Source organism: Alligator mississippiensis, chromosome 4, assembly GCF_030867095.1.
Source record: "Alligator mississippiensis isolate rAllMis1 chromosome 4, rAllMis1, whole genome shotgun sequence".
Lineage (NCBI taxonomy): Eukaryota > Metazoa > Chordata > Crocodylia > Alligatoridae > Alligator > Alligator mississippiensis.
Genome location: NC_081827.1, coordinates 172370539 through 172396707, shown reverse-complemented (window position 1 = coordinate 172396707; position 26169 = coordinate 172370539). Strand labels below are relative to the sequence as shown.

The following is a 26169-nucleotide window of genomic DNA, read 5'->3' as shown; positions in this document are numbered from 1 at the left end:
ATAAACCGGTTTAAGTAATCAGAAAATGGTTTAAACCTGTAACAGAACAGAAGTTCAGTGCAAATAAACCAGTTTCAAAATGGCCGAAAGTGGTTTAAGATAAACCTGGTTGAATGTAGTATCAGACTTACCTGATTGAGGTCAAAGTGGTTTATGGAACTTGTGTCCCAGGTGCCCTCCTGGTTTAAGTTAAATCACAGTCCGCCAGCATCCCAGTATGCTTTGCAGCCCTGGGCTGAGCTGTGCACCGGAGCAAGGATGGGGGCATGGCCAAACGTCAGCCCAGCATGGCTCCCTGAGGTGAAGGGGACAGGGAGGGAGTTTATTTCCCCCCTCCCTCCCCTCTCCCACTGGGAAACCCCAGCTGGGGTCTGCCTGGCTGGGGCAGAACTGCCTCTGTCAGGCATTTCCACACCCCACTACGCATCACTGCTCGAGCGGCGGGGGACATGGCCAGACACTGCTCAGGGTGGCTGCCTGAGGTGAAGGGATAAGGGAGGGGGGGATTAGTCCCCTCTCCCTCCCATCTCCCACCCACATGGGTCACCAGCCAGGGTCTGCCTGGCTTGGGTGTAGCAGCCCCTGTCAGGGTCCTCCCCGCCCCTCTCCACACCAGCGGCAAGGGGCATGCTAGCATGGCCTCCTCAGGTGAAGGGAGCAGGGAGGGGATTTATTCCCCCCTCCCTCCCCTCTCTGCCCAGGGGACCCCAGCTGGGGTCTGCCTGAACAGGGCATAGCAGCCCCTGTTAGGGTCTGCTCCCCTTGTTGCTCCAGCAGCAGGGGGCAAAGGCATGGCCAGACACCAGGCAGCATAGCCCCCTAAGATGAAGGAGGCAGAGAGTGGGTTTATTCCCCACTCCCTCCCCTTTCCCACTGGGGGACCACTGCCAGGGTCTGCCAGCCCCAGCTGCCACCTCCACCGCTCACCCACCCACACAGGCTGAGTGCCCCCTGACAGGTAGGCAGGGCTCTCCTCCTCCTCCCCCACCTTGGGGCCAGAGGGAGGGGGACCTTGATCCTTTGGTGCCAGGCCCAGGCTGGGGTCTGGCCATGCTCCCTCCCCCCCTGCCCCAAAAGCCTGGCAGGGGCTGCTTCCCCTCTCCCTCTCTAGGCACACCCCAGCTGGGGTCCCTGCAGGCCTCCCCAATCATACTCAAGCCTGCCCAGGCTGGGCCACACCCTTCCCCACCCCCCCAGCTCAGCTTCCCTCCAGCCTTCCTGCCACTGCGGAAGGGAAGGGAGGGCTTGCTCTAGCGCCCACCTGGCTTCTGGCCTGAGCCACTACAGTCAAGTGACTGCATTTCTGAAATCAAAAGTGAATGTCTATTCACTTGCTTGCAGGTTCAGTCCACACAGGTTAGACTAACCTATAAAGATTAAATCAAATCAGGCTCAGACTTTTTGAATGTCTAGAGTGTCAATGTGACTCTTGCAGGCAGCCCATGCAGCTGAGTCCTTTTGCAATGGAGGTATTTCCAGTACAGCAGTATGAGTTGTGGATGTGATATGTGGGGCAATATTTCTATGCTTGCTAAATCCTAGCATAGATAGTTATACTGAGATAAAAAATGCTTTCCCCAGTATTGTTTGCCAAGCTGGAAACAACAATATTTGTGAAAGTGCATTTTTGCTTTTACAGACAAGGTTCTTTGGGTAGATGTGATATCTTTTACTGGTTGCATCTGACATTGATGCAAGAAGAATTTTGCATCTGACATCACCAGAAGAATTTTGCCAGGATATTTATCTTTAGACATATATACCAGTAAATATTTTCTAGCATACTCCTGACCTTGGTGTCTCCTGCTGTACACATTCCTGCTTCCCTTCAGGTCACATGAGATCACAAAGATGAAAGAAAAGTCCTATTTGTACTCCTCTTCTGTCCCTCAGGTCAACGTGAATTAGTAGCAACAGGTTGATCATGGATTGGCACCAGAAGCAGAATCAATTCAGCAGCAAACAAGTAGCAAACATCAAGTTGCCTTGGCCTCAGCGGTAGGAGGTGCCAGGTATCTAGCAAAAGGCATTCTGGAAGCTCTTGCAATAGCACACTGGGGAAGTGGCTTCAATGAGACACATATCTGTATTGAGGAAAGTCCTGTGTGGTTTAGTTTGGCTGTATGGTCTAAGATAAGGACAGGGCATCAACTTAAACTATTGTTTTATTTCTAAGTTAGTCACAACCAAAATGTTTTAATTTATAGTATTTGTGTGTTTTTGCTCTTTACCCAACAAAAGCAATATGAAAAAACACATGGCCACAGTTAACTCCTAAGTAAATTTGCATACTGCATACTAAATATAAGCAAATGAGAGCTACATCCATGCTGCTACTTAGCCTGATTTCTAGCAGTCTGTAAAACAATGAGCAAAGTGACAACCACTACAGGACTCTCGAATTATTGGAAAGGATAATGCTTTATTTTGATCTACTACATTGTCTAATTCATTGTCGATTTGAACATTTAATCAACACATATTATAGTCAGGGTGAGGTAGATCACTGGGACGAGTCAGTTTATCCTAAAACAGTACCCCAAGGTTTTGATTAGATACTACAAATATAGAGTAAGAAGAAGTCATTGCACTAAAGAATTTACCATCTAATTTGAAACAAAACAAAGGAAATGGAAGAACATACAGTGGAGGAAATGTGAAAGGAAGGAAAAAAAGATCAAAGATAAGACGCATGAGGTCACACATAGATTTCTTTTTATATCTGTATTCTTACTGGTTTCTGCCCTGGCTACAATCAGTTGATGATTTATCACAGACCTCCTAGAAGTGGCTTTTCAAGAGATTTCAATGAGTATTGGTTTCTTGGATTATTTCAGGGAACTTGTTTCAGAACTTAAGGAAGACAGCAGAAAATGCTTCTGGGAGAAGTGGACGTTGACTAATAAAGTAGGTATTGTTGGCAAAAAACAGAGTAAAAACTCATATAATAGCAGACAGGTAGGTAAAGGCATATAATTTTTGAACGCCATAAAGATAAGAACTTGGAACTAATGAAGAGAGACTCAGAAGATAGGGAGTAGCAGTCAGAATGACAGGTGGAGGAGCTGGTCTTAGCTAAGTGATTTTCAATCAGGGAGTCTTGAGGTCCTTTCAGGGACACCCCAGGGTGCCACACAATGGTGCCACACCATTAAGCATGCAAACATGATTTATAAGATGAACCCAGAGATTTCAAATAGGAATCCATAGTGTTAAACACATTCTGGCCTGTTGTGGCTTATATGTATTCCTTGCAACAGAAAAATTTCTCTAGTATTTTTTCAGTAGTCAAAAAATGAATGTAAACAAAGTAGCAGCATTTTCTGAGGGATGCCTTGAATCTACTGAGGGGTGCCTTGAGTCTAGCAAGGTTGAGAACCATTGTCTTAGCTTCTTGAGTGCAGCTGAGATGATTAGTTGTGTCAGGAAGACCTGATGGAAGACTGCAGTGCGCAGGACATGAGGAAGACATAGTCTTTGCTGTAAAATCAGAGAAAAAAACATCTGCTTTTAGAGATGTTCTGCAAGAAGAAGGAAGATTTCAGTGCAGCCTGGAAAAGTAGCTCTAAAAAGAGAATAAAAATGTTACAAGTTACAGACCAGAGTGACTCACTGAGGTTGCTGGGCAGGAAGTAGTGAGACCAAATACAGATGCAACTGTGAGGCTGAGGAAATTCTTAATAGAGTTTTTCTTCTGCAACTTTTATCTTTCTCTGTGTCTCCAGAATGCTAGCAGGCTGTACACATAATCAATCCCACTTTTTGTTCTTGCCTTCTGTTTGTCCAGTTGTCAAACAGGGAAGGAGACACGTAATATCACAAACATCTATTTAGAGCAAGTTTGTAAGATTTTTTTTTAATCAATATTTGTCCTTCGACTGTAAGCTGAAGAATTTCCCAAATAAAGTCATGCCATGAGGAAGAATAATTTTGTTAATATTTTAGCTTTAATAAACACTTCAGCTATGGCAATGTGAGATGTCAGAAGATCTTGCATGTGGAATGCAAAGATCTTCTGCATGTAGGATAGGCATTGACACTATTGGTTAACTTACTCCCACAGTTTCCTCATGTTAGAGACTATCACATTGATATTTTGGGGTAATTTTTTCCTAATATAACTGCTTCTAAACAGCCAAGGTTAAAATAAAAACTAAAAACACATACTGTGACTCTAAAAGGGGAATTTTCCGTGGAGGGTCGACTAATGATGAAAAGTTTTGAGTTTGTCCTTTACCTTGAAAATAAATGTCTTGATTGTTATTTGAGAAATAGTATAAGCAAATTCTTAGTCTTTAATGGAAGATGTTCCAAAAATCATGAAATCCACCTTCTTTATAAATTCAGATATATCATATTTGATGGGTTTATCTCTTTCTTAAACTTAAAATAAACTGCAAATTCGTTGGTCTACAATGAAGACAGAGTGGCAGAACTCAATGTTCAAAACTGGGTATCTGTTATTTTCCAACTGATCAAATAATGCATCTGAAACTTCCTAAAACTATTTTGGGTCATGTTTACCTGATGAATGACTGAACCAATTAAATTACTGTACTTCTTTTAAAATGTACTTCCTAGCACATACAGTTAATATATATCACTTAAGATGGCTAGGGTAGATATTCCAGTAAATCCCAATATAAGATTAATAATGGGTATGTCAAACATTTTACATATACAAAGGCAGGGGAGAGCCTGGGGGGGGAAAAGAGCCTTGCTGTGGTTGATACAGTTACACTGAGTGCTTTAGAAAAAACATTACCATTTAGAATTTAATCTTACTATTTATTATGCCCTGGCTGGCTCCTGAATTTGTGTAGAACCCCCATCACAGTAAAGAAGGGTCACCATGCATGGATCCAGTTGCAGAATCAGTGCCCTAGACAAGGCATAATTAAGACTAACTCAACTCCTCCTAAGACTCATAAACTCATAAAACTCATATGGAAATTCAATAAAATGAGTAAGAATGAGTTAGCTTTAAATGGACTTCCTTGTTCTTGATCATTTAAGTGGCTATGTTATTTGCATAACTTCATCCTTTTTTGTAATGACCAATCAAAGCCTCTAGTGATGTCTTCTAACTGTGACAGTATCACTGCCCTGTATACTCTCACTCACTGTCATCATATTCTTGTTTTCATGCATACCTCATCCTAGTAAATGTTGCATTTTTTCACTGGGAAAACGATCCTCCTCCAATTCATTTTCTACACTCTAATTTATTGTTCCTACACCTGCTTTTACAACTATTATCACATAAAGAAGTAATAGATCATCTCTTTTATGATAAGGTGCTACAAATCCCTGTTGCATGGTTGTCCAGCATATCTGTGGAGTCCAGGACTCAGTCATATAAAACTTCTTTGTGACTATATCAAGTTAAAAGTAGGAAAAAGAAAAACAATCCATATAGAAGTGATAGACCTTGGCAGGCTTCATAGATCTTAGGGTGCATCTACATGTCACCCTGCAGTGATGTAGTGACATGCTACATCACTGTACAGGAAGCTACTGTGACATGGTGCTCACACAGGTCTACACACAATCACCAGCTACGTTGCAGTAGTGGCACACTCCCCCAGTATAGTGCACCACTACGGCAACATAGCGGTGAAATCTAACTGTGCACCACACAAACAGCTCAGTAACCACCCATACTGCACCGTGCTTTAGTAGTTCCAAAGGTACTAAAGCATGGCGCAGTACCAATGTCACTGTACAGCAACATGTAGATGCACCCTTAACGCTTGTAGCTTCAGCTAGAAAAGTCACTGCTCATTTTTCTCTCAGCAAAAAGCTCTTTCATGCCACATACTTTGCCAATAAGAAAATCTGTATGTTTAAAAAATATTTTCCAAATATATTAAATATTTTAAATGTATATTTTAAAGTAACTCTTTACTTTGAAGAAGTAAGAATAACTAGAAATATTCCACCATCCTGTAATAGTAGAAATATCCCACAATTCCACTAAAGTGGGTCACTTTTCTTAAAAACTTGGATGGGATTTTCTCAAACAGTAACATTGACTTAACTTTTTTTTAAATCTTGCTCTTTATATGTTATTACTGATCCACATGGTTACATGCATACATTATATGCTTATTCAAATATATACATGAGAGCCAGGACATAAATGAGAAACAAAGGACATAGTTATGCGCAAAGAAGAGAATGGAAAAAGTCTGTTGGAAAAAAAAAAAATGTTTAGCAATATGGGAGAGGGGTAACTATGTTAAGCAGAGGCATGATATTAAGGAATACCCAATCCTATAACAGGACAAGCTTCCACAACTCCAAATGAAGAATCTGATTCAAACACTAAGGCTTGTAACGGAAAGGAAAAGAGGATATAATGTAGGTAGATATAACACCAAGTTATACAGTAAAAACTGATTAGGATCGCTATTTATTCTATAACTAAAGAACTTCCTCAGTAAACGTGAAATGCTATTTGATGTGGTGTATTTTCTATTTGTAGATTCCCACTGGCACAGGAAGTCATCAGGCAAAGAGTTTGGTAGAATTCAAGAAAGAATACAGAAAGTTTTATGAGCAAAGATAACATTTATGGCTATATGAGCTAGATTAAAACAATGGAGAGGACAATCAAGCCTCATTCTTCAATAGTGTAAGAAGAGTCTGGAAGGAATGTTTTTTTTGTAACGTGATAGTATTAGAGTCAGTTGGGTGCATAATAAGATAAGGATGCTTCACTTTCCTCTGAAGTAAAGTGTTTATGGGATGGTGATAGGGAAATGATCAACTATTATGAATTATGACAAATCTTTTGCTTCTTTAAAGATAATGCCTTTACATGAGTCTGGGAAGTAGGATGGTCTTGCAGTTAAGACACTGCAGTAAGATTGAGGAGAGTTAATTCAGTTCTTGACTCTGATATAGATTTTTTATGTGACCTTAGGTGTATTATTCACTGCACCTCAATTCACCACTTGTGATTTGGGGAGTCAGTCATACTTCCCTACATCACAGGAGTGCTGGGGGGATAAATTCATGAACATTTGTGAAGTGTTTTGTACTTTCTGCAGCTATCCAGGTACTTGCCTGACCTGAGTATTGCAGTGCTCTGGGGCATGTTTATTTGAACAGGGGTGGATTCAGAAAGGGGTGTGGTGGCATAGTCACACTTCTTTCTATGGTGTAGCTTGGCAGCTCTGGTTCCTCACAACCCCAAGTCCCTGGGTCACCTGGGAGTCCCTGGGTCACCTGGGAGTCTGGACCACATCATACAAGCAGCAGTCAGGGACTTTTTTTAAGTTCCTGAAGCAAGTAAAAATGGCTTTCTCAGAACCCTGTCCCTTCCCCTCCCTGCACCATGCTCAGTGGCATGTCCTTCCATTCCTGTTACTCAACCTCTCTACTTATGCCTCTGGTTGGAGGAAGGCGAGATCTACCCATTGCCATTGATGTCCCTGCTAACTCGGGGGTGTGGGGAGCCCCAGACCTGTTCCTCCCCCACTCCAGCTGAGGCTGCAGAGATTGACTGCATGGGGAGCCAGGTTCATTGCGGGGTAGCAGCAGAGGTGGATGGGTTCCCCTGCTCTGCCCCATCCAGTCCCCCAAGATATTCTCCACCAATTCAGGAACAGGGAGGTGTAATCTGCATGGAGGGAAGAGGGAATCTGTGTACCCACCACTGCTGTTGTCCCCTGCTGAACCAAGCTCCCAGCACAGCTACAGCCCTGGCTAGAGTGGGGTAGGAGCGGCTGGGACAGTGATGGCAGCAGGCCAGAGGCAGGAGAGCAAGCGAGGCAATAGGAGGGAAGGGTGTGTGCTGCTAACTACCAAGGGAAAAAAAGAGGGTGCCAAAAATTGGGGGGAGGGGGGAAGTGTCTTACGTTATTTGGGGAGTTTATGCTCCCATGGCATGGTCTGCCTGCCCTGATAGAGTGGGTAAGCTGGAGGTTGGGGTGTGCAGCCACTCTGGCAGTACCAGTTGCTGCTCCTGCATCCCCCTTTTCAAAATCTGAATACAAGTGGAATGTGGTATATATAGTTGGCAGATATGCCGATTGCTGTTCATAGCTTGTGTGATTATTTAGGGCTTGATCCAGTCCAGGCTGAAGTCCATGGCAGTCTTTCCATTGACTTCAGTGAGTTTTGAATTAAGCCTTTAATGACTAACTCTACAAATAACAGCTAATATGATTCACTAGTAAATGGGAGTGGTTTGTTTCCCCTCTATTCACTCTGAATTCACTCCGAGTTGGGAGTTTGGGGGGGGGGGGGGTGTTGGGGTTTTCCTTTTGTTTTTTGGAACAGTGACTGTTGCAGTTTTTCATAAAGCATATGAAAAGGGAAATGTGAACAAGACTTTTATAGACACCACTGAATTAGTATTAATTTTCCTGAAATTGTTTTTTGAGCTCGCAACATTATAAGTATCCAAGCAGGTTGCATCTCAGCAGTTCTTTACCACTGCAGGTAAATGTTTTATTTCTTGTACAAGTCCTGAATAAATATGTTTTGTATGGGAAACCAACGTACAGGAAGAGCATAGAGAATCCTTCCTCTAAGAAAAAGTTATTTATTCAGCCAATATTTTACTGTAGTTCACAGGCAGTTTTTTCTCACCTAACCATCATGCCTCTCATGAAGTTTAATGTAGGAAAATTGTGCTGTTTGCCGATCCATTAACTCTGCTAGGATATGCTGCCAAGCTATAAACAACCAGGGTGTGTCCACACATGCAAGCACGTGTGCTTGCAGCAGTTCAAATAGAAGGGGACCCGGTGCAGCACACGGGGACCACGCCAAGGGTCAACAGGATCCGGCTGGGCGCATCACATGGTCCCCGCACACTGCACCAGGTCCTGCCTCTGCCCCGCTGTGCTTGCAGGGCGGGGTGGCACGTGGTGGGACCTGGGCCAGCCCCATGTGGCTTGCTAGTCCGGCTTTGCACCGGAGCAAGTCACACAGCTCTGGGAGGCATGGGTCCTGTGCGTGCCTCCTGGAGCCCTGTGACCTGCTCCAGTGCAAAGCCAGTCTAGCAAGCCACACGGGGCTAGGCTGGGTCCATACCCCCTGCAGCCCCAGGGACATCCCCCCTGCCACTCCCTAAATTCCCCCACATACCCCTGCCACCCCTCACCCACCCACACCCATGAACCCTCCCCCCTACTTACCTTGGACAGCACCAGGGGCCGAGGCAGCAGGAGAACAAAAGAGACACTCTGGCTGACCCCAAACCCCTGGATATCCAGGGGTCTAATTTTCTCCCCACACTGCAAACCTGTAGCGTGGGGAACATTTTTTCATTACCGCACATGCCTCTTGCCCCACCTCAAAGGGGTTTGAGATGAGGCAAGAGCCACGTGTGCACTTGTCTGGACGTGCCCCCACTGTCCTCCCCAGCCTGAGCATGGGCTGGGCTACAAAGGAACTCAGCTTCAACGGCTGTAGTTCTAATGCATGGCTTTTATGTGATTTGGACTATCTAAACGTTAGAACCATTACAGATCCACTGCATTTGGGGACTTCTATGCCCACACCCAGCTAGCTGAATGTTCCCAAATACAAGATGTTTGATTAATCCAAAGTTATAGAAAATCTTGTTCCAACTTATTTCCCCTGGGTGAAATGCTCAAAAGTGCCTAGTGACTTCAGAGCCAGAATCTCTTTGAAAATATTACTTTGTATTCTGACTTCTTTACTCCAAGAAAAAACAGAATTCAGTTAACATAAGGGGAGTTTATTCCTATTTTACACTGGTGTAATGAGATAAAAGATACTGGTTTTATTTCACTAATTGTCTGATGCCTCCTGTCTTTGATATTGTTTCCACATTTTAAATAGCAACTATCTTTTCCAATAGGAGTAGAATTATAAGGATTATGTGATATCACTGCCAGTGATGGCAGGGGACTTGACTTGATGACACAGGAGACCATAACAGTCCTGTGCTGTTGCCGAAAAAACAGGTTTTTGTTCTTTGTTTTCATTAGAGCTGCTGTTTCAAGGCCAGTATCATGGCAACATGGTTCATTTCCTTAGGGGAATAGATAAAAAGTTGGGAAAAATGTATTTTTAAATCTAGGCTGAATTAACTAAACTGTTTATAGTACTAGATATCCACAATTAAAACGGTTAATAATATTATTATGCTAACAATGTAGTATGTGCTACTTCAAAACAGCCCTTATTTGGAAGTGACAACACAGCTAAATGAAGCAGCAAGTGCTACGGTTAAGGTCATGAACTTCGTAAGATAGGCAGAAGAGACCTCATAGCCATGATGTTCCCCAGGAGGCCAATTCAGATTTGGAGTATCTAGACCGATGTATTTTAAGCAGCTATGATGAAGCCAATCAAGAAAAGTAGTGATCATGATGTGAGATTTTTTTTAACCCTCACTTTTCCAAAATGTGGTTGATATGCCTCACGCTTCCTTTGCAAAAAAAATCCCTCTCTCAATGTATGTCTATGTTTGCATACATTATTAATTATTTTTTCTTACTGAGAGCAACTTAAACACATCAAGGGGAACCTTCAAAGAAGAAAATGTTAATTCTAGTCATAACTACTGCTTAGCAGTACTCAAAATTTAAGATTGATAGAAAACATTTAAGAATCTACAAGGCAAGTTCAATAGCCGTAGAATTATTCACCTGGTTAAATACAATGATCCATTTTATATTTTTTCCATCTGGAACAGATTGAACATTTAAACTGAAATTTTCAAGCCATGCAAGGAACGTAACTATTTTTTCATGAACTCTTCATTTTGTTGGAAGATATGGGGCTAACTCCCTTGCACAAGTTTGGACATTTCAACATAAATCTACTACAACAGTGTACTCTTTGCCTGATTTTGGGAGTGTTTTATATTAATCACTTTTATAGAACTGGATGTTGGTCCTGCAGTGTTAGTATATATCCAACATAATCTTGATCAGATCAATATTCCAGGTATCATGAAAATTTAAAATTAGATAAATGTTCCCTGTTTTATTAAGCTAATGTGTTGTCTCCTTACACTGGGGAAAACCATACTGACTTTGGGATAATATTTTCAGGTGTTAAAAACAGGAGTCCCATTAGCTATCCACAAACATTTTTTTTCACTATAAATTCAAGCTGTGTTGGATAGAGCTTTAAAAACGCTTACCACTCTGTGGTTACTGAATGTTTATTGTTTGGAAAAGTGCTGGGCTGTGTTCCAGTGCCAGTTTGGAGGCAGTTGCAGCTGGAATTGGAGCTGGAGAATGAACCTAGGAATGGTTTGGACTGGTTGCAGCTTATAGCAACAACCCACTCATTGTACTAACTTGATGGTTTTTTATTACTTCTTTTTTTTTTTGGTTGTTATTTTGATGCATTTAGGGTTGTTGTAGATCATTTACAAAGCATGGCTGGCTTAATAGAATATCTGGAGGTACAATCTGACCTACAATAACATCAGTTTTACATACAGCAGGGGCATTTTCATTGTTGATATGCAACAAATGCACAGTGGAGTAAAAAAAGGTACCTACCACTTCCACAAAACGATTTTGAACCCAGACGCTTAGAAATAATGGAGCATTCCCACAAACTGTGAAACAGGATTCATTAGCTGTGTGGTATTATGGATGGCTCGATGCAAATTCTGCGCATATTTTATTTGCAAGTATAGAAGAATGCTATACTTTATTGGTGATGAAATACTTGTATTTTTGTTAATGTATTATAGACATATTTTGTAACTGGACTAAGTGCTGCAGTTGTTCTGTTTGACATTTCTGAACCTATGACTTTGTTCCAGGTTTGTGGCAAGATTCTAATATAATAAAAGGCTTACCACTTCTGTTTGCCTGTCTGTAACACTCTGGGCCAGCTACACATGTGTGGCCTTAGGACAGACAGACAGACAGGCAGAGGTGGGGGCCAAGGCGTGTGGGGCCAGGCTGTGCTCCTCACTGCAGGGCGCGGGGACCAGTTGAGCAGTAGCGTGGCTTGCCACCATGGGGGACATGGTTTGTGACCATAGGGGGAAGGGCGTGGCACGCGGCCATGAGGGAGAAGCGTGGCACACCACTGCAGGGTGTTGTGAGGGGAGTGGGCAGGGGGGCGCAGGCAGTGCCTGACAAATGCAGCACGTGGTAGTGTGGTGGGGCATGTCCCCCATGCATGGTCCTTGAACAGCACCCTGCAACCACATGCCACGCCATCCCCCCTGTGCCAGGAACACCAAAACATGGGAGAGGCGTGGTGCATGGCTTCAGGGTGCCACACGGGGAGCAGGCATGAGGGGGTGCCCACCCTGTGGCCACATGCTGCAGCTGGCAGGCGCTGCCCGCGTCCCCCTGCCTGCTCTCCTTGGGGCTGCCTGTGGCTAACCCCCTCTGCGGCTCAAAGCCAGTAGGCACTCCCCAGGTGGGGTGAGTGGGTCACGTGTCACATGTCCGCAGGGTGCTGCGCAGGGAGTGGGCATGGGGGGCTGCCCCATGTGCTACAGGCGGCGGGTGCTGCCCACGCACCGCATGCCCCTTCCCCACGCAGCACCCTATGGCTGTGTGCCCTGCTCCCCTGTGTGCCCCACCACCTACAGCCAGCAGGTGCTCCCGGTGTGTAGGGGGGGCATGGTGCACTGCCATAGGGTGCCACAAGGGGAGTGCGCAGGGTGGCGCAGGCAGTGCCTGCCAGCTGCAGCACATGGCCATGGGGCGGACACACCTCCCTGCCTGCTCCTTGCATGGCAACCTGCGCTTATCCCGCCCCGCCCCCCCCCCCCCCGTTTGGGGAGCAGCTGCCCAGGTGCACGGCCACAGGGTGCTGCATGGGAAGCTGGTGCAGGGAGCGAGCTCCACACGGGGGGTCATGACGCATGGCAAGGGCAGCGGGCATGGGGGTGTGGGCAGCGCCTGCTGACTTGCTCGCAGCTGTGGGTTAGGGCACGTTCCCATGCATTCTCCCTGTGTATGCTCCCTGCATGGCACCCTGAAGCCACATGCCACACCACCACCCCCACACCAGGAGCACCCACTGCAGTGGCAGGGCACGCAGGGGTGGGGTGGAGTGCATGGGTGGGTGGGGGTATGTGTAGCATGTAGCTGAGTGTGTGCGTGTGGCAGGTGGGTGCGTGGCATGTGGGTGGGTGGGCTATGTCTTGTGGCTGGGTGGTTGTGGCGCGTGGATGTGTGTGGTGGATGGGTGGGTGGCGGGTGGTTGGGTGAGTGGCTGGGTACATGTAGCGTGTGGCTGGGTGGGTGTGTGTGGCATGTGGCTGGGTGGGTGTGGCATGTGGCTGGGTGTGTGGCGTGTGGGAGGGGTGCACGGGGCCGGACACAGAGTAGGGGGTGGGGGTTGTGCGCAGCCAGATGTGGAGCGGCGGCAGTGTGGGGCAGTTGGGGGTGGCACTCTGTCCCCGTCGCCCGCCCGTCATTCTTGATGGGCACTTTGCTAGTATTTTAATATATAGCAATTCATAGGATTTTATATAATTTGGAGTATGCCTAGGATAATTTGAAAGTGTTTTCCCGTACTTTTGTCATGAAAATAAAATGCTAGGAACCAGGTTTAGATTAAAATGCCTTAATTGTAGGCAAATGTTCTTTCTCCCTTTCAGCATCCATCCTCTGCCACTGTGTGACACAGGACTTTTGACATGCCTTTGGGGAACCATGGGCCTAGGCTCACCTATTGAAACTATAAGCTCCCTTTGCTGAGGGGGGCCACTAGGGACATGTCACTGATCTCTTGGAATAAATGGTAACAAAACAGGGATGGGAATGTGGTCATAGGTTTAAAATGAGTGCTGCAAGGGGGAAAACAAGAAGAGCACATTGGACAGTGCCCACTGGCCCTTGAATGAGTCCAAGGAGCCAATGGACACTGCCCAGTTAAACCCTGCCTGGAGATGGGATCAGACCAAGGACAGGAATGTGGCCCCACAGTCCTCAGGCTCCTCCTGGCCAGAGCTTCCGTCCTAGTGAGATGGATGGCTAGCTTGGCTAGGGCCAGGAGGAGGTAGACCAGGAGATCCCAGAACTTAGTGGGTGCATCCAGATGTTTGGTTCCCCGGGGACAAGTAGCAACAATGCACCTTGTGCCACAGCTACTTGTCCCCGGGGAATGCCTGTGCTACGTGCACTTTGGCATACAGCAAGTTACCCTGGGGGCGGTAGGGGAGGCTTGTGCCAGCACTGTGCTGGCCCCAGCAGCCTTACCTGGGGTCTTGAGGGCCTCCCAGGACTGCAACCATGGCGATCCTGCTGGGCAGAGCCTGGGTGACAGCTGCAGAGTGGCTCCGGGTGGCCCGGCTCTGCTTTTCAGCAGCACATGCTGCCCAAGTGTGTGCTGCTTTGGGCTTTTTCCCATGGGTTTTTTTTTTTACCCCTGGATATCCAGGGGTCAGAAAACCCCACAGAAAACAAACAAACAGAGCAGCACACACAACCACGCTCGTCTGGACATGTCCAGTGGGGCCATTGATGGGGAGTGCATAAATAAATAGGCGAGGGGAGTAGTGCAGCCAGAACCTGAGCAAGAGGTTTTGGAGGAAGCAGTGAAGGGGCTGCAACCTGGAGTACTCTAGGTAGACATGTGCTAGAGTCTCCCTCTGCTCTCAGAAGGGACAGGTGTTGGGGTTGTGCATGAACCATGCCAGATACATGCCCATGGCAACAGCTCTGTGGGGGAGCTGCCAGCTGAGGTCCCTGTGGTTCACAGGACTGAGCATACCCCACCACTTGGTGTCTGGGTGGGACACAAGGGTGGGATGGTGGAAAGGGCAAACCAGGAGCATGTAGAATTGGCAGCGATGGGCAGTTTGGAAGTGCACTAGCTTGGTATCCCCCCCACCCTGCTAAGATGGTGAGACAGGGAGCTCTGTGGGGCCTGCTGAGGTAGGGGCCCCTGACTTCTGGGGTGAGGCAGGGTGGTACCAGGAACCAGGGACTGCCCTTGTGTAGGACCTAGCCAAATGTAGGTGAGGGCAGTATCCAGTAGGGCAGACTTGACCTCCTGGAGTAGGCAGCAGGGGGCTTGCAGTATAAGCACCTCCATGCACTGGACCAGCATAGTCTAGGAGGTCCCTGATACAGGTGATGTTGGCCACGACCATCCTCCAGCACACCCAGGGCACCTCCATCACCAGGACCACCAGCTGCGGGTTTTTCAGCAGGGGCTTGGCAAGGAGGTTGTCACCCTGAGCAACTGTCTCTGGCCAGGCTCTAGGCCCTGAGGCGGTCTTGATAGAAATCTGGCAGCTCTTTCAGGTCCTGACTGGGGAGCGCTTGAAGGTAGAAGATATGCTGGTCATATCAGAATCATTGGAGGTGGTGAAGGAAGGCATGTCCTCAATGGCACCATGCGACCTCACTACCAGCACCGTACAGGAGCCTTTGCAGGGCCTGCAGGTGGAAGGTGCAGACCTGACTATGGAGGCAGACCAGGGTCTGACTGCCCTCCCACAAGGGGCCAAGAGGTCCACAAGTTCCACAGAGCCCACAGACTCTTAGTCATCCTCGTCCTGGCCCTGTAGTTTAGCAGGCTCCTCCGGCTACTGGGAGAGGGGGTTGGCTATTTCCCCCTGCTCCACCCCAGTGGGGGCAGAGGACTGGAGGAAAACCAGCTGAACCACTTGGTTTGCTGCTTCCCCTGACACAGGGGGCAGGGGGCACTGGGGTGGGGGCAGAGGAGACAGCTCAGGGGGTGGCAGGGCAGAAGACAGGCCCACCATCCCCCTTGGGGTTGTTCTGCTTCTTGGGGGACCCTGCTACAATCCCCTCTGTGTCAGGACCACAGGGTGGGTGGGTCTGGGATGGTCTCTGGAGTGGGCTTCAGGGGTACAGGAGGAGACCTGCTGGGCACTGTGATGGTGTCAGTGCCCTCCCCAGAGCCCTGGGGAAGGAGCTGTTCCCAATCAACATGAGCCCCAGAACTCCCACCTCCCCCAGATGGTTGGATGCGGATGGTTCTGCTGCTGGACTCCTGTTCCTCAGTGCTTGCAGTTTGTGGGGCAGGTTGTAGTTGGCCTGGGGATGGGGTGGTCTAACACTGCTTGAGGGGTAATGGGGAAGTGTTTAGTTCTGCCGCACTTTTGGTGGGCTGGAGGGGGGGCACTTCCATGTCAGAGGGCCCAAGCTGTGCCTAGGCCTTCTGCTTTGCTTTACTGGTGGAGCACTGCCAGAAGCGGTCCAGCACCCACTCAGCTGGTCCCTGAGTGGATCAGCTCCAGGGGGAGGGGAAGGATGTGACTGAGAGCCCTCTGTCTCTTTGAAGTGCAAACCCTCTTTCTTGCACAACCAGCACCTCACACTATACCTGTGGGTGAGGGCCAGGAAGGGGGCCCACTGCCAGAGGTGGAAGGGGCAGCGGTGGTGGAGAATCCAAGCTCAGGAGCTGTGGGCTTTCCCGCAGCAGCCCAGCCTGAGCATAGCTCTGGCTTCCTGGCTGAGAAGTTGCATTGGCAGGTCCAGGGACAGGCTGAATGAGTGCAGTGCTCTCTGATGAAAAGCAACATGTCCCCTTAGGTGTTGGTGATTTGGGTTTGGTGGCAGGCCCTCTACCCTTCCCAGCCTCAGATGTGGAGGAAGCTCCTGAGGAGTCCTTGCCCTGGGTCCCTTTTGGGGGGCCCTGTGACCCCACCAGGGGAAGCCCAGCTGGGATGGGGCCCTGGCCCTGCTGGCTCTCTCCTGCTTCATTGCCAGCCCCCATGTTGGAGGCTGCCAGGGTGGAAACTCCCTCAGGGGCCTCCCACCCTGCCATGGGAGAGGGTAGGGGTGGGGTGGGGTGGGGTGGGGTGCAGTGGGAGCTCAGTAGAGGGACTGAGAGACTCAAGAAGGCTTGGATAGGCGCCTCCTCTGGCTGCACAATAGTGGCTCCTCCTCCTGCTCCTGCTGAGCTGCTCCAGGCAGCAGGTAACACAGGGAAGCCATAAGAATGTGCACCAGGCAGCAGATACCAAGCCAGATAAGGGGAAGCTGCAGCCAAGTGGTCCCTGCCCCAACACATGGGGCTCCAGCTCCCAGCCTCCTTCTACCCATTCAGCTGCCTCCAGGTGGCTGCTCATTGTGCCTGGCATAGGTTCCCATGGCTTCCCTGCATTCCCTGCTGCCTGGAGAGTCACAGGAAGAGAAGCTGCTGGAGGCAAGAGGAGCCAGGCAATATTTGGGTGGTTGCGGTAGCAGCCCCACTAGGAAAGTCTGCACACTGGCCAGGGCTGGGGTGATGCTGTCTGGTGGGTGTGGGTGGGAGCACAGCACTAGCTGCCCTAGGTGGGAGTGGGCAGGGTTCAGCCCCATGCAGAGTATTACAGAGGCAGCTACGGGGTGGATACAATCAATTGGCAGGTGCTTGCCCTCTCACCTGATCCAGTCAGTTGGTACGGATCTCAGTCAATACGGATCTCAGGTTGTATTTTGACCACCCCTGACCTATGGTCTGGGACTGGTCTGGTCTGGTCTGGTCTGATCCAGTAAATGGCAGTTTTTATGTTCTTATGTAAGTATAAAAGTTGTGTTCTATATTGGCATTCTTTTCAGACATGTAATGTGACATTGCTTTTGACCTTAATATAACTTCATGCATGAGTTAGTATTCACAAAACTAAAACTTTTAGCTTTATTTTTCATATTTGTTCTTATTCACCTGGTGGCAGAAAGTGGAGAAAAATTAGAAGAATAAAATGTTCAGGGCTGAATCTTGTTGGTCTATTTTCTATGTCCTTCCTTTGCTGTTTAAAATTGCATATGTGAGCCATTCAAGGGGAAAAATTACCTTCCCAACTGAGCTCAGCATAAACAGTCTCATCTCCACCAAAGCACTGGAACTCTGCTAGATGGGCATCTTCCTCAGAGGCCCATCTGATACATTTATGCATCAGCAAGTATACAGTATGTGCCAGATGTTTTCCAAACAGAGGTTCCTGTCCCAAGAAGCTTACAATCTAATGACAAACAGAAATCATGGACAGAGTATAAATCCAGACAAGCAGTTAAAGTAGTGATTGGTTGCTGCTGCTGAAGTGTTGTAATTACAGACTGTCTGAGTTCAGGAAAAAAAGAAACTTTGCTAAAGTGCATACAGGTTTCCCTCACCAACTGCTGGGTTAGGTTCCTGAAAGTTCCTGTGGTTGGCAAAACTGTGGTTGGCAAGACAAAAGGCTTATGGGGAAAATGGCAGGTGGTGGGCTGATGCGCAGCCACGGAAAACCATGGTTACTCAAAACTGTATACCATGGTAGACAAAATGGTATATAGAATATTAAGCATGGATACTCAAAATGGTGGTTGGTAAAACTGTGGTTGGGGAGGAAACCTGTATTTGGAGATCTACACCTCCTCAGAAGATTTCTATGAACTTGATAGCACAGAAAAACCTCTAGTGTTCTCTGCCTAAACCAGGGATTCTCAATTAGGTGCTGCAGCATGCTGAGGTGCTGCTACATCCTCTTAAGAATGCTGCAGGGTGCTGCTCAGTGTTAAGTCTACTATCACCTACATGACTTGCACAATAAATCCAGAGATTTCAATTAGGAATCCAAAGCGTCAAAAACATTTGACCTGTTTTGGTTCTTCTCTGCTTCTTTAAACAGAAGAATTGTTCTGTGATTTTTCTCTAGTCAAGAAAGGAATAAAAGCTAAGAGCTGGCATTATTCAAGGGGTGACTTGAGCCTAAAAAGGTTGAGAAGCACTGGTGGAGAAGTCTTAGAGATTGGCATAACAGAAAACTGTGTCCTCAATAGATACATTTTTTCCAAACTATTGCTAATTAAATAGAGGGCTCTGAATAGAATAATTGAAGCTGAAATCTGGTTTTTAAACGAGCAGTAACAAATAGTAAGAGGAAAAGCATGTTTACATGAGGAACGGTAACTGAAAAGTAAGGTGGCATCAGGTTATTTAGATAAAAACCATTTTAAAATACCCATGAATTATATGCATGACCAATTCAAGAAGTTTCTCTACGTGTTATCTTTACACCATGTGAATCATAGAATTATAGAAAGTTCGGGTTGGAAGGGACCTCAGTTCATCTCTTCCAGTGGTTCTCAACCTTTTTTGTACCAGTACCCATTTGTAAACATAGATGGTCAGTCCCGACCCAGTGCCCCTCACTCCTGACTTTGTGCCCCCCGCCCCAGTGTGTGGGGCAAGCAGCTCCTTTCAGGCTGGAACTCTGCCTGTCTGCAAGGGAAAAGCCACAGTTTCCCACATTTTTCTCCTTTAAAGGAGAATTCATTTTTAAAGTTTGTTTGTGACCCTTTCATATATTCTTGTGATCCACAGGTTGAGAAATGCTCTAGTTCAACTCGTTGCTCAAAACGGGACCCTCCCCAACTATGTCATCCCAGCCAAGGCTTTGTCTACCTGGGTCTTCAAAAACCTCCAGAAATGGAAACTCCACAACCTCTCTAGACAGCATGTGCCAGTGCTTAACTACCCACCTAGCAAGATAGTTTTTCCAAATATCCAACCTAAGCTTCCCTTGCTGCAACTTGACACTGTTGCTCCTTCTTCTGTCATCTGCTACCAATGGGGCAGCCATCATAGAGGGCAGTCCAGTTGTCCTCTATTGATACAAAACCGGACACCTATTCATGTCTTCTATTTTTCTCAAGAGAAGAGAAAAATAGAGGACATGAAGGCGCCGGGTTTCGTATCAGTAGAGGACAGGGTAGCAGAAAACGGGGATGTCCTCTATGACAGCCACCCCAGCCACCACTGAGAACAGTCTAGTTCCACCCTCTTCGTAACCATCCTTTGGCTGGTTGAAGGCTGTTGTTCTCATCAGTCATGTCCCCCAGCCCTCTAAGCATTTTTGTCACCCTCCACTGGACTCTCCAATTTGTCCACATCTCCTTTTTGTAATACACTACTCCAGATGTGGCCTCACAAGTGCCAAATAGAGAGGAAGAATCACTTCTCTAGATCTGACAACGCTCCTACTAGCACAGCCCAGAATGCCCTCAGCCTTCTTAGCAACAAGGGCGGGTGGCTGGCTCCTTTTTAGCTGACTTGTCTGCTGTAACCCCCAGGCCCCTTCCTGCAGAGCTGCTGCCCAGCCACTGGGGCCCCGCCCGGCCCGGCCCGGCCCGGCCCGTGCCTGGGATTGTTCTGTCTGCAGTGCAGGACTTTGGCCTTAACCTCGTGAAGCTCAGCAGGGACTTCTTGGTCCAGTCCTCCAATCTGTCTAGCTCTCTACAAATCCCAGCCCTACCACTCCCCCACACAGCTTCAATCCGCTCCTCCACCCAGAAGCCGCCTCCAAAATTTATCCGGAGCCCTGCTCGCAGGGTCTGGCTTGCAAGGGGCCCCGCGAGCCCCTCAGGCACGGGCTAAAAGCGCCGCCGGCGCTGGGGGGTTGCGGGCGACGCCCGAGTCCGCCCGCGAAGCGGCTACGGTCGCGGCTGCGGCGGGAGGTGCGGCCTGCGCGCCGGAAGTGAGCGGCCGGGGAGCCCGGCGCGGCGGGGCGGGGCTGAGGCGAGGGCGACGCTCCGCAGCCGCTGCTGCCGGACTGGGACGCGCCGGGGCTGGGTGGGGGCGGCTCCCGCGGAGGAGGAGAGGGCAGGCGGCAGGGGCAAAGACGCAGTCGGCGCGCGGGGTCGCTGCGCCCGGTAGAGCATTGGCAGCAGGAGGAGGAGGAGGAGGAGGAGGAGGGCGAGAGCCGCCAGGCGCTGCCGCGGTAAGTGCTCGCTCTGCGCGGGGGGGGGCAGCGGCTGCCGCCGCCGCATTGTCCCTGGCCGGCCCCGCACGTGGCCCCGCGGGAGGGCGGCGGCTCCGGGGGCTCCGTGGCGGCCGCAAGGGCAGGGGGAGGTACCGCATCGCGCCCGGGCGTGCGCCACACGGAGGCAGACGCGGCTCGCCCTGGCCCCGGCCCCGGCAGTGCTCGGGCGGTGGGGGTCTAGTGTGCTCCGGCCGGGGGGGGTCTTTGCCGCCGCCCGGACCCGGCGGGGTTCGCCTGAGGTGACCGGGCGGGGCGGCACCGCACCGTGTCAGCCGGGCGGGTCTTCGCTCTGTGGGGCTGGAGGCTCCTGGTCCCGGCCCCCGGCGGCGGGGGAGAGCTGGAGGGAGCCCGCCCGCATCCACCGAGGCCCTTTTCCTCCTGCTCCCGCTCCTGCCCGGGAGCAGCGAGGCGTGCAGCCCTGCCACCAGTCCTGAAATCAACCCTCCGCTTCCCCAAAAAGACTGGTGCAGCTATTCCACCATCGATGTCGCTGAGGGGCTGGATGATTCCTGAAGACCCTCCCAGGCAACGCTGATGTCTGCATTGGTTTTCAGGAAGATGAGAGTGGCTTTTCTCTTCTTTCTCTCTCTCTCTGTCTCTCCCCCTTTTTTTTCCTTTTTTTTCCCCATACAGTGGGGGGAAAAAATCCGTGGTGGGAGGAGAAGGCGTGTTTATGTACAGGAACGAACAGGACTGCCCATGACTCCTCAATCCACTTTCACATTTTTTTTCTTCTCTTTCTCAAGAATTTTCTTTACCCTCGCTTGCCAGCAATTGAGTTCTCTGCTCATGTTGAAAAGCGATTTGTGCTGGCCTTTTGTTTTATTGTGTGGAAGCAGGTCAGTTCCTACGTTTTAGCAGAATTCTTGTATTTTGTCGCATCTCCACACAAAAAATAATAGGCAACGAGGAAAAAAAGAACGAAACGCGCGCGCACACACACACTCAGCACCTACTCGCTGATTATTTCACTAAGGAGTGTGCATGCATGCGCATTCAGTGTCTTCTAAACCTGACATTTTACATTAAGGGCTCTAGTGTGGAAGAATTGGGATTGGAAGTACTGTTTTCTGGGACTGTAGGAGCATAGCCTAACTTTAAATGGTCATATCGAGTCTCCTTTCTTAGAGCTTGGAGAGAAGAAGATGCTTCAAAGGGAAGTTATTTATCTACCTGCCACAGTTGCAGGTACTGCTTCAGATATTAAAGCTGAAAAAATGGGAGGAGACCATCATAAAAGATGCGCGACACGCACACAAACACAGTTCAGTTACGTTGTACAGTTAGTTTCATAGTTTCTCTTTTGCTAAAAAGGACGTTTAAAGTATAGACAACGGAACAGCAAAAATTCCCTGCCAAATCCTCTTAAAAAGAAGTACAGACATGATGGACATGCTACTTAAAACTTCAGCTTTCTGAAAGAATATATATGAGTAATTAAAAAAAAAAAAAAAGAAAAAAACCAAAGAAGAATATCACTATTTAATATACTCATCTGTTTGTGTGGGTGGGGCTGAGGGAGGAAAGTAGAGCTAATTGTTTTTCCTTGCCTGGGTTAGCACATGGCTTTCATATCAATGGGTGGCACTGGAATAATGATACATGAATTAACAGTACTGCAGTGGTTTCATAATATGGACCTAGGAAGGACTGAAGAAACATATACCACACCCACTTAATATTTGCTTCTAGATGATGGGTTCCCTATAATAGCTTGCTTTTGGAACAGTATCATGCAGTAGTGCTTGGGTACCGGCACTTCTCTAGATTGGCCAGCATAAATCGGTAGACCAGTTACATTTCCTGATTGACCATTCCATCATAGAGTAAACCATGTTGCTAAGGTACAAAACCCAGTCCAAGAAAGGAATATGGCTCATCAATTCTTAGGCTGTCCTTTAAAAAAATCCAGTGCTAGATTATGAAAAGGAAAAGAAGCTGCATATTATAGTGATTTGGAGGCAACAGTTTTAATATTATCTACAGTGTTTGAGACCATGTGTCTTATGATATTGCATCGTGTGAGGTTGGATTCACCCCTTGTTTGCTCCTTGTTTCTTAAGCCGTAAAGCTATTGAGTTACTTTTTCTTCTTTTTGAAATGCCAAAGTTGGTTCTAAACTTGACTAGCACCGACTAGTACAAATTCTAATTTTCATTATTGCTTCATGCAAACTCAATGTCTCTGATACCAGTGTTATTATTTTAGAGGATCTTTGTCTTGTATTGTTTCAACACTGTGACAAGTAGTTTAACCCCCCCCCCCTCTACCCCACCCTACACTCCCACTTTCTAAGGGAAAAAAACTGTTGAGTCGAAAGTGACTTGCTGCCCCTAGAGAAGTGCTGTCAAAACAGGGACAGGGTTAAAACCACAACTATTTCCCCCCCCCCCCCATGTTTAAACAAATGCTAACAGACGGATTAATTAGTGTGAGTTGTTTTTTAGCATTAACTTGGATCACATTCCTTAACTTCTTAACAAAAGCCCCATGCTTTAAGTTAAAGAGGTCATAAGCAACATATGCCAAAGGAGTAGCAAACTTAAATGTATCTAAGTTATTTAAACATAAAGATATGGAATAAAATAAGTCACCCACAACTCTTTCTTTTTGTACATTATATTTTGAGGGCTTTGCTGATAAATAGTGTTAAAGGAAATCTTGAAACAAAAACTGATGCAACTTCTCTGTATCCCAACTAAAAGTATCATAGAAATTACTAAGGATTACTTGTTGTTAAAAGATACCTTGGAGCACTGGAGAAAGTTGGAGAGCAATTCAACTTTAATCTCTGAATTTCCTTGCTTCTGTTATGAAATAGACTTTTTACTGAATTTTTTACTGGTACAGAAGGGGCCAAATCCAGACTTCAAAGTCTGATACTTTGGAATGGAATATATTTTTGTTTTTACTAAAAACATTTACAGTAGGTTCTATTGAAATATAAATAATATAAATAATCTCAGCATCCCATTGTACAAAAAACTATACAAACACTGACCCAATCCAATAAAGACAAGCTTCACATTGTGTATTACATTCTCAAGGAGGTCATGGGGCAAGTAAAATCAAGCTTAATTCTTCTGAAGTTGTAGAAGGCTACTATCTGCCCCAAGAAGCTTATGATATAGAGGCCTGTTAGGCACATCAGAAATATTTTACATTTTTTAAACGTATATTATAACCTAAGTATACGACATTAGATTTGTTTGAACTGGAAAGCAGAGTGTATGTTTTGCTATGAAAGCTAATGCCTGTGTAAAGTTATTTCATAAAATTCACAGGGACAGGATGCTGTAACATTTGCAGAAGAGTGCTTCCGGTTTTATATGGTTAATATATAAAATGTTCTTAAAATACAAAACAAAACAAACACCCAATCCCCACAAAAGAAAACCACTACACAACTGAGTAAAGAATTCCCAGAACATGTTTGTAATGGACACAATCATGACCTGTTTATCATTATTCAGTTATCATAGACCGTAAAAAAAATCTTGAAATATGCTGAAGTGACATCAATCTTGTATGATAACATTATAGGACTTTTCTATATGGCATAGTTACTCTTCAGAAAAAGAGTACACTGCTTTCTCCCCCCCACCCCCAATACCTAACAAGAAAACCCTTCTACTACACCACAGTAATGAAATACCATTGCCTAACTTAATACTAAATTAAAGATGCTTTATTATTATTATTCCAAAACACAGTGTCAATTATGACTGGATTGAGATCCTAACAAAGAGGACAGGGATTCAGTGGATGGAGCTTTTTTTTCCATTTTTAGGTACGTCTATAATGAGGTTAGGAGCCACTGGTGAATAAAATTGCACAGCTGCTGCCCATTTTCTAATTGTTATTAAGATTATAAAGGCAAATAAGATTCTACTGTTAAATCTAAAAGTGTTAAATTTATTTAAGGTCTGTCTCCTTTGAAAAAAGTACGTTATCTCAAAAATTGTTGTTGTTGTTATTAGCCAACGTATGTTTAACAGGCTAGCTCCTAGTTACAAAGGATAATGGATAACATTCAATCATTAAAAGAATGTTTATCATTTTCCTAGATCCAGCTACTGTAGGTAGTAAGGTAGCAAGCGTTGATGATAAATTGGACGTAGATCTGCTTGTTTAAAGCACATATACTGTTTGATATTTTGCCTTTTTTCTTGAATAATTCACAACTGTCCACACACACAAAACAGAACTGACATATATAGAAGTTTAAACAAATGTAGTCATTTGCTAGATAGCATTTTATAGGTATTGATGACTACATAGATTCTTGTTAGACTTTGCACTTACAGGCTTCAGTTGAAGGACGGAACTGTCCTGTTCTATTTGTTACAATTTATGCAACTTCACCATCAGGAATGGCATGTCTAAAAGCATGTTCGTCACAGTGTGAAACTATGGTGTTTAGCTAAAAACAGCCTCCCTCTCCTACCTTTGGAGGGGAACTCCACTTACCACTCTTAGCGATTCAGTTGACTGCTAGGGAGAGTGCGAGCATGGGAAATAAATCTTTAAAATTGGAACTATCAAAAAAGGAGATAAAAGCTTTTCAAGTTAAGGAACCTAGAACCACAACACAGATGAGTTTTAATGAACAGACTTAAGGGAGCAGTCACTATGTAGGTGTATTGGTTTGTTATCCTTTGAATGCTAGAAAGAGAGGAGAGTGTTTTGTCTGGCCTTTTTTTTTTAAGCTTGTACTAATTTTAAACAATTGATAAATATATGGTAAAATGCATTTATCCAATGAGAAGGACACTTACTAAAGTTATCAAAAATGAGATGTGAAGAATGTTTTTATTGAAAACTGTTGAAAAGGACAACTACTGGAATTCTTAACTTTATTTTTTTTCCTTATTGTGTAAACGTTATCTATAAATATTGATTTATTTTTAGAAAAGTGTTGTTAAGTTTGACAACTGCTGAAATTCTCTTGCTCCTTTGAATTGGGGGCACCACTTACATGAGAAGTATTATTTTACCTAAACACTATCAGTTTTTCTAACTATTTATTACAGCACCCTAGACCAAAGTAATTTCAGAGGCTGAGATGGATAAGAGAGAAATAGAAGGATAAAGGCAGTGTCCAATACTCAGATTCCATAGTTCTAATTTGTTTTATAACTTGGAAGGGCAAGGAGTTCAAAAGTCTGAGGCAGCTCATTCTCTTAAGATGTTCATAGGAGGAGGGGACACTCACCCCAAAATAGTGAAAAATGGATTTGTATGTAGAGCAAAATTAATTATCATTCTTCCTCCTTCCCCCTCCTCCTCAAGTTTTCCCACAGAAGCATTTGAGGGAGCCCGCAGATTATCAGAGAAGCAAAAATGGCAATGGCTTCTCCTTTGTTCCACTGTCATATGACAGAAGGTCCTGCAGTTACCTCACTGCAGGTCTGCTGTGGCTGTACAGCCATCCCTCGCTTAACGTTGTAGTTACATTCTTGAAAAATGCAACTAAGCAAAATGATGTTAAT

The 26169-nt window shown here is 46.4% G+C and overlaps 1 protein-coding gene across 6 annotated transcripts in view; it reads left to right on the top strand.

Annotated features, from left to right (window-relative positions):
* The first annotated feature begins 20454 nt into the window (after window positions 1-20454).
* RAPH1 (Ras association (RalGDS/AF-6) and pleckstrin homology domains 1) overlaps window positions 20455-26169 on the top strand; it is a 214662-nt gene continuing 208947 nt past the window's right edge. For 3 of the 6 annotated variants that reach the window (XM_059727086.1, XM_059727085.1, XM_059727084.1), the window contains exon 1: window positions 20455-20635. The gene's annotated coding sequence lies outside the window, so the exon portion shown is untranslated. The remainder of the gene's footprint in view (window positions 20636-26169) is intronic. The other 3 variants (XM_019491992.2, XM_059727087.1, XM_059727088.1) reach the window with 3 other exon arrangements.